The sequence below is a fragment of the Nicotiana tabacum genome, chromosome 9 (assembly GCF_000715075.1).
Source record: "Nicotiana tabacum cultivar K326 chromosome 9, ASM71507v2, whole genome shotgun sequence".
Classification (NCBI taxonomy): Eukaryota; Viridiplantae; Streptophyta; class Magnoliopsida; order Solanales; family Solanaceae; genus Nicotiana; species Nicotiana tabacum.
Window position 1 is genome coordinate 88,946,364 of NC_134088.1, and position 17,758 is coordinate 88,964,121.

Genomic DNA, 17,758 nt, shown 5'->3' on the forward strand with positions numbered 1-17,758 from the left:
ATCATCGGAGCGTGTCTTTGACATTCATCACATTTTTATATGAACGCCTTCGCGTCCTTTTCCATATCGATCCAGTAATAACCGACTCTAATTATTTTTCGAACCAATGATTCGGTGCTCGAATGATTTCCACAGGTACCTTCATGGACTTCCATCAAAACGTACTCAGTATCTCCCGGCCCTAGACATATTGCGAGTGGGCTATCGAATGCTCTTATGAACAGGGTTCCATCTTTGGACAGGCTAAATCAGGCTGCCTTTGTACGCAGGGTCCTCTATTCTTTTGGATCTGAGGGCAGTTTCCCGGTCCTAAGATATTCTACATATTTATTTCTCCATTCCCAAGTTAGGCTCTTCGAGTTGATCTCGGCATGGACTTCGTCCACCACCGATCTCATAAGCTGTACGACTGCCCCCGAATTAAACTCGTCATCTTCGACCGATGACCCTAAGTTAGCAAGGGCATCGGCCTTACTGTTTTGATCCCGAGGTACGTGTTGCACAGTTCATTTTTTGAACCGATGTATTGCTACCTACAACTTGTCCAAGTATCTTTGCAATCGTTCTTCTCTGACCTCGAATGTTCTATTAACTTGGTTTACCACAAGGAGGGAGTCACACTTGGCTTCAATCACTTCTGCCCCCAAGATTTTGGCTATTTCAAGGCCTGCAATCATGGCCTCATATTCGACCTCGTTGTTAGTCAATTTCACAGTCTTAATAGATCGTCTAACTACATTGCCTGTTGGTGGCTTCAATATGATGCCAAGTACGGACCCTTTTGCGTTTGAGGTGTCGTCCGTAAAGAGGGTCCAGATTCCTAAGGAGGTCCCTGAGTTCATTAATAACTCTCTTTCGACCTCGGGTATTAGGGCCGACGTAAAGTCGGCCACAAAGTCTGCCAAGATTTGAGACTTAATGGCGGTCCGGGGTCAGTATTCAATATCGTACCCACTTATTTCCAAGGCCCATTTGGCCAACTGGCCCGAGATCTCAGGCTTATGCATAATGTTCCTCAACAGTTAAGTAGTTACGACACATATGGGATGACACTAGAAGTATGGTTTTAGCCTCCTAGAGGCGCTTAGCAAAGGGAGCGCCAGTTTCTCTAGGTGACGGTACCTAGTTTCGGCCTCACCTAGGGTCCTGCTAACATAGTAAATTGGAAATTGCATACCTTGCTCTTCCCAGACCAGGACTCCACTTACCGCTATCTCCAAAACTGCCAAGTACAAGTATAGTTGTTCGCCTGCCTTCGGTGTGTGAAGCAGCGGTGGGCTCGATAAGTACCGTTTGAGTTCCTCGAAAGCTCGTTGACATTCCGGGATCCATGAGAAGTTATTCTTCTTCTTAAATAGTGCAAAGAATCGGTGGCTCTTATCGGAGGACCTCGAAATAAATTGTCCTAGAGCGGCTATGCGTCCGGTTAGTCTTTGCACGGCCTTCACATTGTCCATGATCGTGATATCTTCGATGGCTTTGATTTTTTCGGGGTTGATCTCGATTTCCCTTGGATACCATGAATCCGAGGAATTTACCCGATCCAACTTCAAACACACATTTTTCGGGTTCAGCTTCATATTGTATTGCTTCAATATGATAAAGGTTTCCTGCAAATGTTTTAAATGGTCCTCTATTCGCAGGGACTTAACCAACATGTCGTCAATGTAAACTTCCATTGATTTACCTATTTCTTCCTCGAACATCCGGTTTACTAGGCGTTGATAGGTGGCACCGACGTTTTTTAATCCGAAGGGAATCACGTTGTAGAAGTACATGCCGTACTTTATGATGAAGGAGGTTTTTCCTGATCATCCTGGTCCATCCATATTTGGTTGTACCCGGAATAGGCATCAAGAAAACTAAGGATCTCGTGGTCGTCCATGGCATCGATCATGCGATCGATGTTGTGCAGAGGAAAAGAGTCCTTGGGACATGCCTTGTTCAACTCCTTATAGTCTACACACATTCTTAATTTGTCCCCTTTTTAAGGGACTACCACTATGTTTGCTAACCAATCCGGGCATTTAACTTTCCGAATGGACCCTATTTTAAGGAGTTTAGATACCTCGTCCTTAATGAAAGCATGTTTGACCCCGAACTGGGGCCTCATCTTCTATTTGACCGGATGGACTTTAGGTTCCAGGCTTAGCTTATGAGTCGTTATCTCCAGTGGGATCCCTGTCATATAAAGATGGGACTAAGCGAAACAATCTTCATTAGTATAAGAAATTGAATGAGGTTTTTCTTGAGCTCGGAGCTTAACCCCGTGCCCATGTATTCTTTTCGATCGGGCAAGTGTTCTCTCAATATAACTTGTTCCAACTCCTCGACCATTGATTTAGTGGCTCGGAATCATCGGAGGCTATAAAAGATCTGGGGACCCCGTAATCATCTTCCTCGCCTTCCCCTCATTTGTTCGAATCTGCTGAGGCTGATGTTAGTGATTGCTATTTGGCCCCATTTTTTACCATCTGGTTTGGATCCTTCGATGTTGAGATTGTAGATGCCGATATCACCTCCTTGACCGCGAATATTTCCTTAGCAGCCGGTTGTTCACCACAGACTGTTTTGACTCTGCTAGGTGTTGGGAAATTCAGTGCATGGTGCAGTGTCGAGGGCACTGCCCTCATGTTGTGGATCCATGGCCTTCTGAATAAAGCATTGTACCTCATATCTCCTTCAATCACATAAAATTTAGTTTCCTGGATGGTCCTGGCGGTGTTTACTGGAAACGTTATCTTGCCCTTAGTGGTTTCACACGCCATGTTGAACCTATTTAGAACTAGGACTACAGGCACGATTTGGTCTTGTAGACTAAGTTGCTTCACGACCCTCAATAGAATGATATTGGGGGAGCTACCTAGGTCAATTAACACACGTTTAACTCGGAATTTATTTATGAGTACAGATATTACTAGTGCATCATTGTGGGGCTGCACGATTCCTTCCGCGTCCTCGTCGTTGAAAGACATGGTTCCTTCAGGTATGTAATCTCGAGTCTGTTTCTCCCTTGTGATGGATACTTTGGTGCGTTTCAACATCGGCCCTTGAGGAATATCGACCCCACCAATAATCATGTTAATGATATATTGAAGTTCTTCTTGCTCGTCCTACTTGTTAGAATCCCTATTCCTGAAATGATTTTTTTCTCGGTCGCTGAGGAATTCTCTAAGATGCCCGTTGTTGAATAATCGGGCTACTTCCTCTCTCAATTATCGGCAATCCTCCATTCTGTGGCCGTGAGTGCTGTGATATTTACACATCTAGTTAGGATCTCTATGGGATGGATCAGATTGTAATGGTCGAGGCCATTTGGTATCCTCGATAAATCTGATAGCTGATACGATAGCGGCAACATCAACGTTAAAGTTGTAATCTGATAACCTCGGTGCTTTCTTAGGCCCGACGGGCCTGTCGAAGCTATTTTTACTCATAAGTCCCCGACTGTGTTGACCTCGATCGTTTCTCCTTTCGTTTCTCATAGAGTTCTGCCCAGACACGTTGCTTCTTCGGTCTCCATTATACGGCTGGTACCGATCCCAGTTAGGTCTCGGTTCAAGATCGATGTCTTTCTTGAATCCGTCGAAGTTTCTGACGGAATAAACAGACCCTGAAGGGCCCCCGAGTTGATCATCTTCTACTGTGATCTTTGATTGATACCGGTTATGCACGTCGGCCCAAGTAACGGCCGAATATTCTACCAGGTTTTGTTTCAACTGCTGTGAAGCCATCGAGCTTCGTATATTGAGTCCGTGAGTGAAAGCTTGAACAACCCAATCATCAGCGACAGGTGGCAGGTCCATTCGTTCCATTTGAAACCAGGACACAAACTCTTTGAGCATCTCATTGTCCTTCTGTTTTACTTTGAAAAGGTCTGATTTCTTGGATTCGACCTTGATGGCCCCAGCGTGGGCTTTCACGAAAGAATACGCAAGCATAGCAAATGAATCAATAGAATTAGGAGGTAAGTTGTGATACCATATCATAGCCTATTTTGACAGGGCCTCTCCAAACTTCTTCAATAGGACAGACTCGATCTCATCATCCTCCAAATTGTTCCCTTTGATGGCACATGTGTAAGAGGTCATATGCTCATTTGGGTCGGTGGTTGTGTTATACTTAGCAATCACAGGCATGCGGAATTTCATAGGGACCGGCTTCGGAGCCGCGCTCGGAGGAAAATGTTTTTGTACGAACTTTTTGGAATCCAGGCCTTTCAATGTCTGTGGTGCTCCTGAGATCTGGTCTGCCCTGGGGTTGTAAGTTTTCACCTTTTTGTCATTAGCTTCGATTTTTTTCTCCCCTGATTCCATCCGTTTTGTCAACTCTTCAAGCATCTTTATGATCTCGGGGTTAGCCCCCGATTCAAGTTCATTTGACCTTTCTGCAACAGGTTCATGGCTTTGGTTCAAATCTGCTCGGTGCATGGCTTTGGTTCTGTAACTAAGCTATCGCCGCCTGTTGAACCTGCAACATTTCAAAGATCACTCGTAAACTGATCCCGTCCCCTCCAATGTTTTATGTATTTTGAGTTGTCGATCGGGCTCCACCACGGACGTTATTCTCGGGGTTAGTTCGCAAGTTTGCGTGGATAGCCACATGTGAATTAGCATCAATTGGGTCTGCGACTTGAATTTTGATGAGATCAGTGGGCGGTAATTTGTTACCGGGTGCTACGTTGTTATTTGCACCGTGATGACCGGACTCGTTATCAACATGTAGGGGTGCTGATTGAGAGTTTGACATTTTATGTTTTGACCTCTCTATAACAGCATCCCTATATAACAACACTTTACTATAACATCCAATAATATTCTGAACAAATGAGGTTGTTATAGAGAGGTTTGACTGTAGTGTGTATTATGGAGATTTGTATCAAATAATCATTGTTATCCTTAGCCCCACGGTGGGTACCAAACTGTTTACCCTCAAAATTGGATAACAATAAAATTTGTACGTAGTTTTAAGGATATGTGATCTAGCTTGATACAAAATGATAAATTAGATTGAAATTGAAATAAACAATGGGAAAGTTAATGCAAACCATATAAGTTGAACAATCTTAGCCTTAGAATGTTGGTCTCCCTCGAGCCAAAAGTGCTTTTAGCGATATCAGAACAGAATGACAAGAGAATAATAAGAACTAAAAATAACAATATATTTCATTGGGATGTGTGTTACCATGGGTTTCATAAGTAATCAGACCCCATTTATATAATAGGCGAGTCCTACTTTAGGAATAATTCTATAAAAGGTAAAAATCTCCTGGTTTGCTGATTTGCCAGTTCCTTATTGATACGTACCGAGATTCCCACCGTGATATCCGACCGGTTATGGATATTTTGGCCTTCCGTTATTTCGGTCTTATGTTGGTTATACCGGCTATGTTTTCTCGAGCTGATTCGGGGTCAGGGTCAATTCCAGGATCATGGACTCAACGTTCTCGAGGATGGACATTCTGACCTCGTGTTCTGGTTCAATTAGACTCGGGGTCGATCTTTAACCCCTCGCGTTCGGAGCCCGATCTTGTTACACCTAAATTTCAATGATGATAATAATTCAAATCTAATTGTAATCATTTGGTTGTAGAAAATTAGGAATTAGCACTACTTCAAAGGAAACGAGATCAAAGGCAATAAGAACAATGCTAAATGAAAGGAAGTCAAAGCCATCAAAAAGGAAACAAAATCAAGTCCAAACGCTAAAGGAAGTCAAGGCTAAATCAAAGGACATCGAGGCTTTCAACAAGGAAACATATCAAGTGCAGTTGCTAAAGAATATCAGGCCATTCTTCAAGGACTAAATTAGAATATGAAGATATTAAAGATTGATCAACCAAATCAAAGCCACAAATCACTCCCTGGAATATGGATATGAAAGGGGAAGGACGTAAACGAATCCAGACCATCTCATGTGCAGGATTTGGAGGTACCCCTTGGGTCAAATCTCTTAGAGGATTATGTGTCTCAATCAAAGATCAATCTGTAACGGCTATTCAAACTCTACTATAAGAAGACTGGAAAACTCAAGAAGATGATTTACGCAAATACATAATCTGTTTCTAAGCCTTTCTATTTCTTAGTACAAACACTGTATTCTTGAGTCTACAAGTGTCACAAAAGATAGGAAGAGTTAGAACACAAAACGAGAGTTGTGTCAACACTACAAAAATCACTATTTCTATACATCGTTGATGATGAACGTACTAAAACCATCATTACTGTAAATATTTATCAAAGATCTAAGAGAACTCTTGTGACCCAAGGGAACTAGACGTAGGTACCACACCGGTATTGAACCAGTATAAAACCCGATGTGCTTTCTTTACCTTTCTATTCATTCAGTTCATTCCTACTGAAATTATTCACTGTGCAAAGTCTAGTCGACTAAACTTACACTTAGTCAACCAAGATTTTTAAATAGGTTACAATTCACTTCCCCCTCTTGTACTTTTAATTGGTATCAGAACTAGGCTCATAATCTTTGCTTAACAGCTAGTGAGGAAAATATCATGGGATCAAATACAGTCATTGGAGTGCTATTTTAAGAAGCAACTTCTCAGGTACGACCCCCGTATTTCAATGGCCAACACTTTTCTCACTGGAAAGTACGTATGGAAACATACACTATGTCATATGACATTAAAGTTTGGCGCGTGATCAAAAAGAAAAATCTTCCAATTCCACCAAAGAAAGATGAAAATGGTCAAGTCATAGTATCACTACTAGAAACATAGCGTTTTCCCATGGAAAAATTGTTAGTGGCAATTCCCACCGATATTCAATGGGAAAAGTGAAATTTTTTTCCACGAAAAAACAATAACGCTTCCCATTAACTATTCGTGGGAACGTTTTTGTGCAAATATTCCCAATGATTCTGTGTGAACAAAAAATTTTGAATTTTTGTGATTTATGAAAAAGTTTTCCCACGAAAGTAGTAGGAAAGTTTTATTCTTGTTCACATAACCTTTTAGTTTTCTCTTAGTCTATTTCGTGCTTTCTCCCTCTGTCTCTCCACTCCAACGACTAATTTTTCACCTCACTCCATTTTTAGGTAAGTCTCTCTCTGTCATCCACTCCTTTTTCGATTTTGATTTTTCGAAACTTAGGAATTTTCTGCTATTTCAAACCCTAGATTTGAAAAAATTGTTGTTGTTCTCTTGTGCATGTATAGTCTAATTAAACCTAAGTCTTTATTTGTTTCGTCTTAGAAACAATAAATTTGTTAAAAGACAATATTGAGTTGATTTTTTCTTGTTAGTTTGGTATATTTTTCAGATCTATTTTTTTTTTTTTTGGAGAAATTTAAAAATAGCCAGATTTACAAGTGGTAATTGAAAAATAGCCACAGTTTCAAAAGTAATCAAAATTTGGCTATTTTTCATGTATAGATAAATCTCAACGAAGACACTGTTCAAAATTTAAAAAATATTCCAGCATAATATACTGGAGTTCCAGTATAATATACCGGTCCAGCATAATATGTTAGAAGTCCATACACATGTGCTCCAATCTTCAGTATATTATGCTGGAACTTTCCGCGTGTTGGAGTTCCAGCATAATATGTTTGAAGTTCATACACATGTGCACCAATTTTGAGTATATTATGTTGGACCACTCCGTGTTGCAGTAAAATAGTGACTATTTTTTAATAACTTTGCAAACGCTGGCTATTTTTTAATTATCAGTCCGAAAACTAGCTAACCCGTGCTATTTTTACTTTTTTTTTATATGGATCGGTTCTATGTATTTATAGGATTTCTTCACAAACATGGAGAAATTAGAAAGATTTCTAAGTTGCCCATGTCAAAAGTAGCCGATTTGTCTCGCACCAGCCCAAACATTTTAGCCCAGACCATTAATTCCCTAACCCTAACCCTAACAGACTCACTCTAAAAAAAGACGGAGGGGAGGAGATCCAAGGAGGACACACGCAGATTGAATCCCCATCTGGATATAGAGGCTAATCGACACACAATATAGATTCACCCTCCTTCATAATCTAAAAAGATCTCACTCATGCACGTTCATTGAGGGAAAATAAAGTTCTAAAATCAAAAACTCAACAAAATGTGTCTGAGATCTAGAGCTACAAAAAAATCCTTTAGGTATTGAGTTTTAGAGCAATTTTCATAGAGAAAGAGGAAAGATACACTATGAATTGAAATTCTATTTGGTTCTACGCCTCTCATCTTCAATTTCTGGGTTCTCTAAGAGTTGTTTTGGAGCTAAACTTGAGGATAATCGAAGGCTAGATCTGAACTCCTACCCTGTTGTTTCTTTTAGTTTTTATTTAGCTGTGTTGGCCTTGTTTCCTGCCGATCCAGGTATTGGTTCAAATTGTGCACTGTCATGAAATTGTTCTAGTATTATAAAATCTGCCTCAATTTCTTCATCTATATGAGGTGAATTCATAAGTAATTGTCTGTATTGTTTGGACATTGTTCAAGTTCCCTGGATTTTGAATTTGACATGAGAACACAAGGAATTCAGTCTGTTCAAAAGCATGTAATTATCAATTAGTGAATGTAAAATATGCTTTAATCAAGATCTGTGTGCGTAGATTGTGGTTCCTGATTGTTTGAATCGAAACAAATGGTTATATGATAGCTGTGTATAATTTTATTACCTGATTTGTGACTGTTAATGTTGCCTTGAGTATGTTCGCAATTTTACCTTGTTTTCTTTAGCTAGATTTGACCACCAGTTAGTTAAATTTATTTGCCAATGGGTAAATTGTTGAAGTATGTGATTCTGAGCAATTTATCAATATTAAGATTTCATAGAAGATACAGAATGCAATACTCAATAGGAAAGTATTTACTGATGTAATGGACTAATTCTGCAAGTGTGAGATTCAATTGTGAGGTGATATGGCTACACATGTAATAGACTAGTTCCCATGATGTAAGATTACTAAAGATTTCTGCTATGCAAGGTGACAGAAGTTTAAATTAATGTGATTGTTTTGTTGAAATGTTCACTTTGTAATAAATTTTCCATTTCCCTGTTTGCACTGTTAATCAGGAAGGTTACAATTACATTTATCACCATGTTAATGAGGACTTGACCCATATAATTTGAATAACTGAAAAGGAAAAGTTGAAATGAAATAACTAATGCACCACTAGTAATATACTTTGAAATCGGTTAGCAATTTTAGAATTATGTTAGCAACTTTAGATTATGATTCGAGCTGCTATATCCTCATACCTCTTCAAATTAATTCAACTAGAGTCTTAGCACTACAGTACAGATGGTGTAGTAATTTTTTTCTATTAGAAGTACTGATACATTGTCTATATGCGAGTGAGTTTCATACATTAGATATTTTTGAAACATATTAAAATAATAAGTCCAGCCAGACTGCTAAGCTTTTTATCATTACGTGTGTTTCACTTTAAAGTTTGAGAAATAAAGATACTGGCATAAATTTTCTTTAATAAAGTTTATTTTTATAATATTTGTATTGTTTTTACAGGATAATGTCAAACGAAGCTTGGAGGAGTTCACTCAAAATCACTCGATTGATGATAACTATGGAATACTTGTCACTAGTGATGTTAAAAGTCTCAAGTCTCAGATAAACTCCCTCTTAGCATTTGGTGCATTTCCTGTGCCCCGTTCTCCAGCATCTGATGATAACTAAGTACTAGTTTCTTTTATTAGTTTGTCTTGGATGGTATATGTTGAATATTGAATGTTGGATTTTTTAAGTTTTTGTTCTACTTTCTGTTCAGTTGGATATTGTTTATGAAATGGATTGAATTTTAGGTGTTGTTTATAAAATGAATTGGATTGTATGTTGAATTTGGTATTTGAATGCTTAATTATATTTAGTCTTGTATTATTGGTTGTACTTTCTGTTTGGCAGGTGGTGTAGTTTTAAAAATAAATTTAGCCATGAAAATATTTTTCAGATTTCCCATAGACTCCGTGGGAATTTTGTGCATATTTTTTCCAGAATTTTGATATTTTCCACTGATTTTCGTGGGAATGTTCATATGTTTATTTTCAGGTTTAGAATATTTTCCACTGCTTCCATGTGTAAAATAAAAAAATAACTAAATTATTTTTAATACATCCCACAGATTCGGTGAGAAACTTAAGAAAATTAAATTATTATATTATTTTACTTTTCCCACGATGTTCGTTGGAAAATACACTATGTGACCCCACCAAGTTCTCGTGAAGCCCTCAATGGGAAACTCTCTGGGAATTACCCACGAATGTTCTGGGAAACTATTTTCCCACCAACCATATTCCCATTGAGCGTCTCCCATGGGAATGTCGTGGGAATATTGAAATTTCACACAGATTTCCCATCGATTCTTCCGCGGGAAAGTCTGTATTTCTAGTAGTGTATCAACTGATCCACTTGACTTAGATGACTACACTGAAGAACAATCAGCTGTCATAACAGTGAATGCTAAAGCAAAAAATCTGTTGTACAATGCTATCAGTGGAGAAGAATATGAAAAGATATCAAGTTGTGAAATTGCAAAGAAAATATGGGATAAATTAGAGGTCACATATGAAGGAACCAACAAAGTGAATAAGGATCTATCTTCTAGTTCGAGACTATGAATTATTTCAAATGAAAAATGGAGAATCAATAGAGGAAATGTTCTCCAGGTTCAGAAAAATCCTTGGAGATTTAAAGTCATTTGGTAGTCCAATAAAAAGAGGAGAGCAGGTCAGAAAAATTCTAAGAAGTCTTCCCACGATTTGGCAACCCAAAGTCATTGTTCTGGAATGTCAGGATCTTGACAAAATATCTTATGATGAACTTAAAGGTGATCTAATTACTTTTGAGAAAACTCACTTAGACAGGTAGATTCAACAAGAAAAGAAGATGACAGTTGTATTCAAAGCAACTATGGTTGAACCAGAAAATGAAGAGGAAGAGGAATGAGGAGAACAAGATGAAAACATAGCTATACTCTCTCAAGTTGTAACAAGTATGATGAGGAAAAACAGAAATAACAGGAAAGGTAAATCAAACTTCAGAAAAGGAAGAATGAATAATGATAATGATAAAAATGATGGAAGATGCTATGAATGTGGAAAGCATGGACACATTCAAGATGAATGCCCTGGATTGAAGAAGAAACTCAGCAGAAACTTTCAAAGGAAGAAATCCTTTGGAGCTTGGAGTGATGAAGAAGAATCTGATCATGAAGAAATCACCAACATGTGATTTATGGCCATCGATGGATATAGCGATGAAAACGTAGGAGAACTTGGTCTCATGGCAGACGAAGATACAAGTGAGGTACGTCATCCTACATGTCCTAACTATCATGAACTTCAAGAATTTATTGACATTGCTCTTGTAGATCTTGAGAAAGTTATGAATGAACTTCGAAAATTCCAAAGAGAAAAGAAAGATTGGGCATTGAAGTTAGAAGTATGTGAAATTGAAAAAGACATGCTTCAAGATGAACTTAATGAACTTCAACTGAATGGATTACGAAAATCCACCAGTCATAGCTCCGTTAGATCAAATCAGTTTGTTCCTCATAATCCTCCACCTAGAACTAGAAATCCTTCTTCATGTACTCATTGTGGTAAAAATAGGCACATCTCTAACCATTGCAGTTTTAGAATCAGAGGAGAAAATGCCCCTGAAAACTCTAGTAATCCCTCATATTTTTACTGTGGAAAACTTGGTCATACTTCTAACCATTACAGGTTCAAGAATAACAGGAGATGGGTCTGGCGACCCAAGCCCTCCAGTCAAGATAATACTTAGAATACTAACCATTCAGGACCCAAGCAAGCTTGGGTACCTAAAAATAAGTAATTTTATTTTTTTGCAGGAACAACGCAAGAAGAATAGAAAAGGAAAATTATATCTTGATAGCGCATGTTCCAGACATATGACTGGTGACAAACAATTGTTCAAGACGGTCACTAAATTAGATGGAGGAACTGTTATGTTCGGATACAAATCAAAAGGAAATGTAATTGGAGTTGGAAGAGTTTCTCTCAGCTTAACATATGATGTAGACGAAGCATACCTGGTTGATGAACTTGGTTACAATCTTCTCAGTATCATTCAACTATGTGACAATGACTATGAGGTTCGTTTTAAAAAATATGGTTGGTTTATTGAAGACGAATCAGGTAAAGTTATTCTTTCTGGTAATAGAGACAAGAATATTTATACTATCAGTAATGTAGATAGTCTTGGTAATTAAATTTGTCTAGCATCTATGATTGATGATCACTGGGTATGGCATAGAAAGCTTGGCCATTCTAGCATGCATACTATTCAAAAACTTTCTAAATGCGATCTTGTCATTAGTCTTCCAAAACTAGATTTTTCAAAAGATCACATTTGTGATGCATGTAAATTAGGAAAACAAACTCGTTCATCTTTCAAAATCAAAAATATTATTTCTACTACTAAACCTCTTCAACTCTTGCATATGGATTTGTTTGGTCCAACTAGAACTGCTAGTATTGGTGGTAGAAAATATGCTTTTGTTATCGTAGATGATTTTCTCGTTTCACTTGGGTTATTTTTTCTAGTTATAAATATGAAACTCTAAGGAATTTTGAAATCTTCTGTAAGAAGGTTCAACGTGAAAAGGGATACTACATTACCACTATCAGAAGTGACCATGGACGAGAGTTTGAAAGCAGAGCATTTGAAAACTTCTGCAACGATCAAGGAATATCTCACAACTTCTCTTCGCCAAGATTACCTCAACAAAATGGAGTGGTAGAACGTAAAAACAGAATTTTGCAGGACATGGCAAGAACCATGATTGTGGAAAACTCTCTACCTCACCACTTCTGGGCAGAAGCTGTGAGCACAACATGTCATATTATTAACAAATGTCTGATTCGACCCATTCTTAAAAAGACTCCATATGAGCTATGGAATGGTAAGAAATCCAACATCAGTTACTTTCACCCATTTGGATACAAATGCTTCATCCACAATAATGGAAAAAATAACTTGGGTAAGTTTGATCCAAAAAGCAACGAAGGTATATTTCGTGGATATTCTCCCTCAAGTAGAGCACATAGAGTTTACAATAAAAGAACTTTATGCATTGAAGAATTAATTCATGTTGTTTTTGTGGATACTAACCCTTGCTCAAGGAACGAAAAAACTTCCTGAAGATGAGGAAATCTCTATTGTCCCAAAGTCTATTATTGCGGGAAAAGATAGTCACGATGAGTCGACCAGTAAGCAGAATCAGTCAACTGAGGAGCACATTGAAATCCAGGAATCTTCTTCTACTGAACAGTCAACCACTGTGGAAAAAGAGCCAATCACAAACATTCCAAATGAATGAAAAAGTGAACCTGGATATCCCCACAAATTCATTATTAGAAATCCATAGGAGGGTATCAGTACCAGAAGATCTCAGAAGCTCAACTCTCACATGGCCTTAATATCACAACTTGAGCCAAAGAATGTGGAAGAAGCCCATAAAGATAACTACTGGATCAAAGTTATGAAAGATGAACTTGATCAATTTGAAAGAAATAAAGTGTGGTATTTGGTTCCAAAACCATCAAATGCTTCCATTGTAGGAACTAAATGGGTCTTCAGAAATAAGTTGAATAAATCTGGTCAAGTGGTACGTAATAAGCATGAATAGTTGCTCAAGGTTACTCTCAGCAAGTGGGAATCGACTACGATGAAACATTTGCACTTATAGCAAGATTAGAGTCTATTCGAATACTACTTACTTTTGCTGCTCATAAAGGATTCAAACTATTTCAAATGGATGTAAAAAGTGTCTTCCTAAACGGATACATCTCTGAAGAAGTATACGTGAAACAACCTCCTGGCTTTGTAAGTAACAACTTCCCAAATCATGTATTCAAGTTGTCTAAAGCTTTATACGGACTCAAGCAAGCCCCAGAGACTGGTATGAAAGATTAAGTTCTTTCCTTCTAAATCAAGGTTTCAAACGAGGTAATATCGACACAACCTTGTTTATTAAGCACTCAAATTTAGGTAATCTTATTACTCAAATTTATGTTGACGATATTATTTTTGGAAGCCTTAACTCTGTACTATGTGAAGAATTCGCTCACATTATGAAAGGAGAATTCGAAATAAGCATGATGGGAGAGTTAACTTTCTTTCTTGAACTGTAAATCGAACAATCTCCCAAAGGGATTTTTATCAACCAAACCAAGTACACCACGGAACTTATAAAGAAGTTTGGTATGGAGAATGCAAAGTCCATTGGAACTCCAATGAGTCCAACAACTACGCTTGAAGAAGAAAATAATGAAAAAAGTATGGATAAAACAATCTATAGAGGAATGATTGGATCTTTATTATATCTCACTGCTAGTCGACCAGATATAATGTTCAGTGTTTGTAAATTTGCAAGGTTTTAGTCGGATTCAAAAGAATCCCATCTTACTGCAGTTAAACGCATTATTAGATATCCTATTGGGACTATTGAATTAGGACTATGGTATACTCACTCTAACAATTTTGTTTTAAAAGGTTTTTCAGATGCAGATTTTGCAGGTGATAGGATTGACAGGAAAAGTACTAGTGGCATATGCCAATTATTGGGAAATGCACTAATTTCCTAGCATAACAAGAAACAAAATTGTGTTGCCTTGTCAACTACTGAAGCAGAATATTTAGTTGTTGGAAGTTGTTGTACACAAGTTCTTTGGATTATGCATCAACTTCTCGATTATAAATTATCTCTTACCTCTACTCCTATATTCTATGATAATACTAGTGCTATATGTTTGTCAAAATATTATGTGCATCACTCTAGGGAAAAGTATATAGAAATCAAGCATCATTTTATCCGTGATCATGTTGCAAATAATTTATTGTTGGTATTTTCACAAAACCTCTTTTGGAAGAAAGATTTTGTCTATTGCATAAAAAGATTGCCATTATGCCTATTTTGTAAAAAATCTTTCGTATCTATATAAAATATTTTACTTCCTTACTTATGTTTTTCTTAATTAATGAGTGTATTAATTTTGATGTGAGTGTCATTATTATACTTCCATTGATGTCGCCGAAGCAACTTCTCAGAAGTGTCACTTCCTTCTGAACCTGGCTTTTCCCTTCACCGATGCAACCCTTCAACCTTCCAAAAGCTTAGATAAGTACCATATTCTCCTTCTCATTCTTTATCTCTTCTCACAAGATTTCCTCTACCATGGTAAAAAGAAACATCTCATCTTCCACTGCCACAAGACGAAGCAGACGATTTCAGAAAACCCACAACCCCGAAGAAACGGTAGACCTGGAATCATCCCTTGACTCAAACTTCCTCAAAACCGACAATAAAAGCAGTGAATCATCATAGGATCTACCTATTAGCCGAAAAAAGGCAGGAAAAAGGCCTATGGAACAAACCCCCAAAAAGCCTGCATGCAAGAAGGGGAAAGTGGAAAGCATAGATTTTGGGCCAGAGGACAAACTAAACTTCTATGGACCAAGTGAGAAATAAAGGTTTGAGTCCTATATGTCCAAATCTATGGCTTATGGACGCTCTGTAAGTCTCTCTCTTATGAAAAATTTGCATTGTGATGTGATTGCTATTTTTGACTTTCAATGTCTTTCTCCTCTGTTTGATATTATTGGAAATTCTATGTATGAAGAGCCTGTGAGGATGTTTTATGCCAATCTGTTTGTTAATGACAAAGATGACTTGGAATCCATGGTTTTAGACACTCGGATTGTTCTTGATTCCTATCAAGTTGAGAAGATATTTTCTGCTAAGTTTCATGGTTATGATGTTTTTGCGTAAAACTCCTGACCTAAAGACTTTGAAGTTTCTTTAGAAGAGGCAAAAGCTTTCCTATCGGATAACCTTCCTGACATTGGTCCTAAAAATTTCAAATTTGAACACCGAATTTTAGCCCACATGAGAGCCACCACCTTACTTCCTAGAACTGGGTCCCTCAGCACTTTATCTACTAGAGACATTTTTGTTCTTTATTATCTCGTGAACAATAAAAGGCTTGACTGGTTTGTGTGGATTCGTCAGTATATGCTTGAAAGTATCAGGGATATATCCTCTTCTGCTACTTTTTTACCCTATGGTTTGCTCATATCACATATTCTTGAAGTCGTGAAGATTGATTTGGCACCTTTCTCACCCAAGCACATTACTAGTACCTATGATAAGACATCCTTTGCTATGATGGGTTACACCTTAAGTGACAATGGATGGGTCAGGCGTGCCAAAGTTGAAAGTGCTCCGGTACAAGTTGAAGCACCTACTGAACCAACAGAGACTCAGTCGACTGCCACTAACAACCTACAGCAGATTCAGCAAAATCTAGATGGGGAAAAAATCCTGCTCATTACAATGAAAGAACAGGTGGACAAGATCAGGGAAGTCACCAAATAAACAGGTACAGATATGGCCAAGCTCAGGATGGACATGGGAGCCACGATGAGGCAAGAAATCAGGGCATTCAACTCCATGATAGAAAAAAACCTCCTATGACTTTTTCTGCACCAAAGTGATTAATACCCTGAATTACTTTCTGGGGAGGAACTAAGGCAGTGTATGTGTTAAAAATAATTTTTTGCTTGCTTTTATTTTATGACCTATTTTTTGCGTTGGTCTGTAAGAACCATTACTCTAAGCCTCTACCGAAGGCATAACCTCTGCTACTCTAACTACTCTGTCTATTATCTACTTTATTTTGTATGTTATGTCTGTACTTTATTTTGTATTTTGTTTCCTTTTTAATTGATGTCAAAGGGGGAGAAACCTGATAAGTAAACCTGAGCAACAACTCAAGGGGAGCAGCGATGAGTAAATCAAAGTAACAACTCAGGGGGAGCACGCATCTTAAGCTATGCAAGGGAAGTATACTCTATTTACTCTTTTTTGATTGACATTATCAAAAAGGGAGAGATTGTTACATCTAAGTTTCAATGATGACAATAGTGCAAAACTAATTGTATTCATTTGATTGCAAGAAATTAGGAAGTAGCACTACTTCAAAGGAAGTCCTTTTGGTAAGGACACCGGAAAGGAAACGAGATCCAAGGCAACAAGAATGATGCTAAATCAAAGGAAGTGAAAGCAATCAAAAAGGAAACAAAATCAAGTCCAGGCGCTAAAGAAATTCAAGGCTAAATCAAAGGACATCGAGGCTTTCAAGAAGGAAACATATCAAGTGCAGCTGCTAAAGAATATCAAGCCATTTTTCAAGGATTAAATTAGAATCTGAAGATACTGAAGATTGATCAACCAAATCAAAGCCACAAATCACTCCATGGAATATGGATATGAAAGGGGAAGGACGTAAACGAATACAGCTCATCTCATGTGCAGGATTCGGAGGCACCTCTTGGGTCAAATCTCTTAGAGGATTCTGTGCCTCAATCAAAGATCAATCTGCAACGGCTATTCAAACTCTCCTATAAGAAGACTGGCAAACTCAAGAAGATGATTTACGCAACTACATAATCTGTTTCTAAACCTTTCTAGTTCTTAGTACAAATATTGTATTCTTGAGTCTACAAGTGTCACAAAAGATAGGAAGAGTTAGAATACAAAACAAGAGTTGTGTCAACACTGCAAAAATCACTGTTTCTATATATCGTTGATGGTGAACGTACTAAAACTATCACTACTGTAAACATTTATCAAAGATCTAAGAGAACTCTTGTGACCGAAGGGAACTGGATGTAGGTACCACACCGGTACTGATCCAGTATAAAAACTGTTGTGTCTTCTTTACCTTTTTGTTCATTCAGTTCATTCCTACTGAAATTATTC

General features: G+C 37.8%; 1 long non-coding RNA gene across 1 annotated transcript; it reads left to right on the forward strand.

Annotated features, from left to right (window-relative positions):
- Positions 1 to 7,844: 7,844 nt before the first annotated feature.
- LOC107812585 (uncharacterized) lies at positions 7,845 to 9,812 on the forward strand. The gene is made up of 2 exons (XR_001654148.2): positions 7,845 to 8,329; positions 9,484 to 9,812. It is a non-coding gene; the product is annotated as an uncharacterized LOC107812585 (long non-coding RNA).
- The last annotated feature ends 7,946 nt before the right edge of the window (positions 9,813 to 17,758 follow it).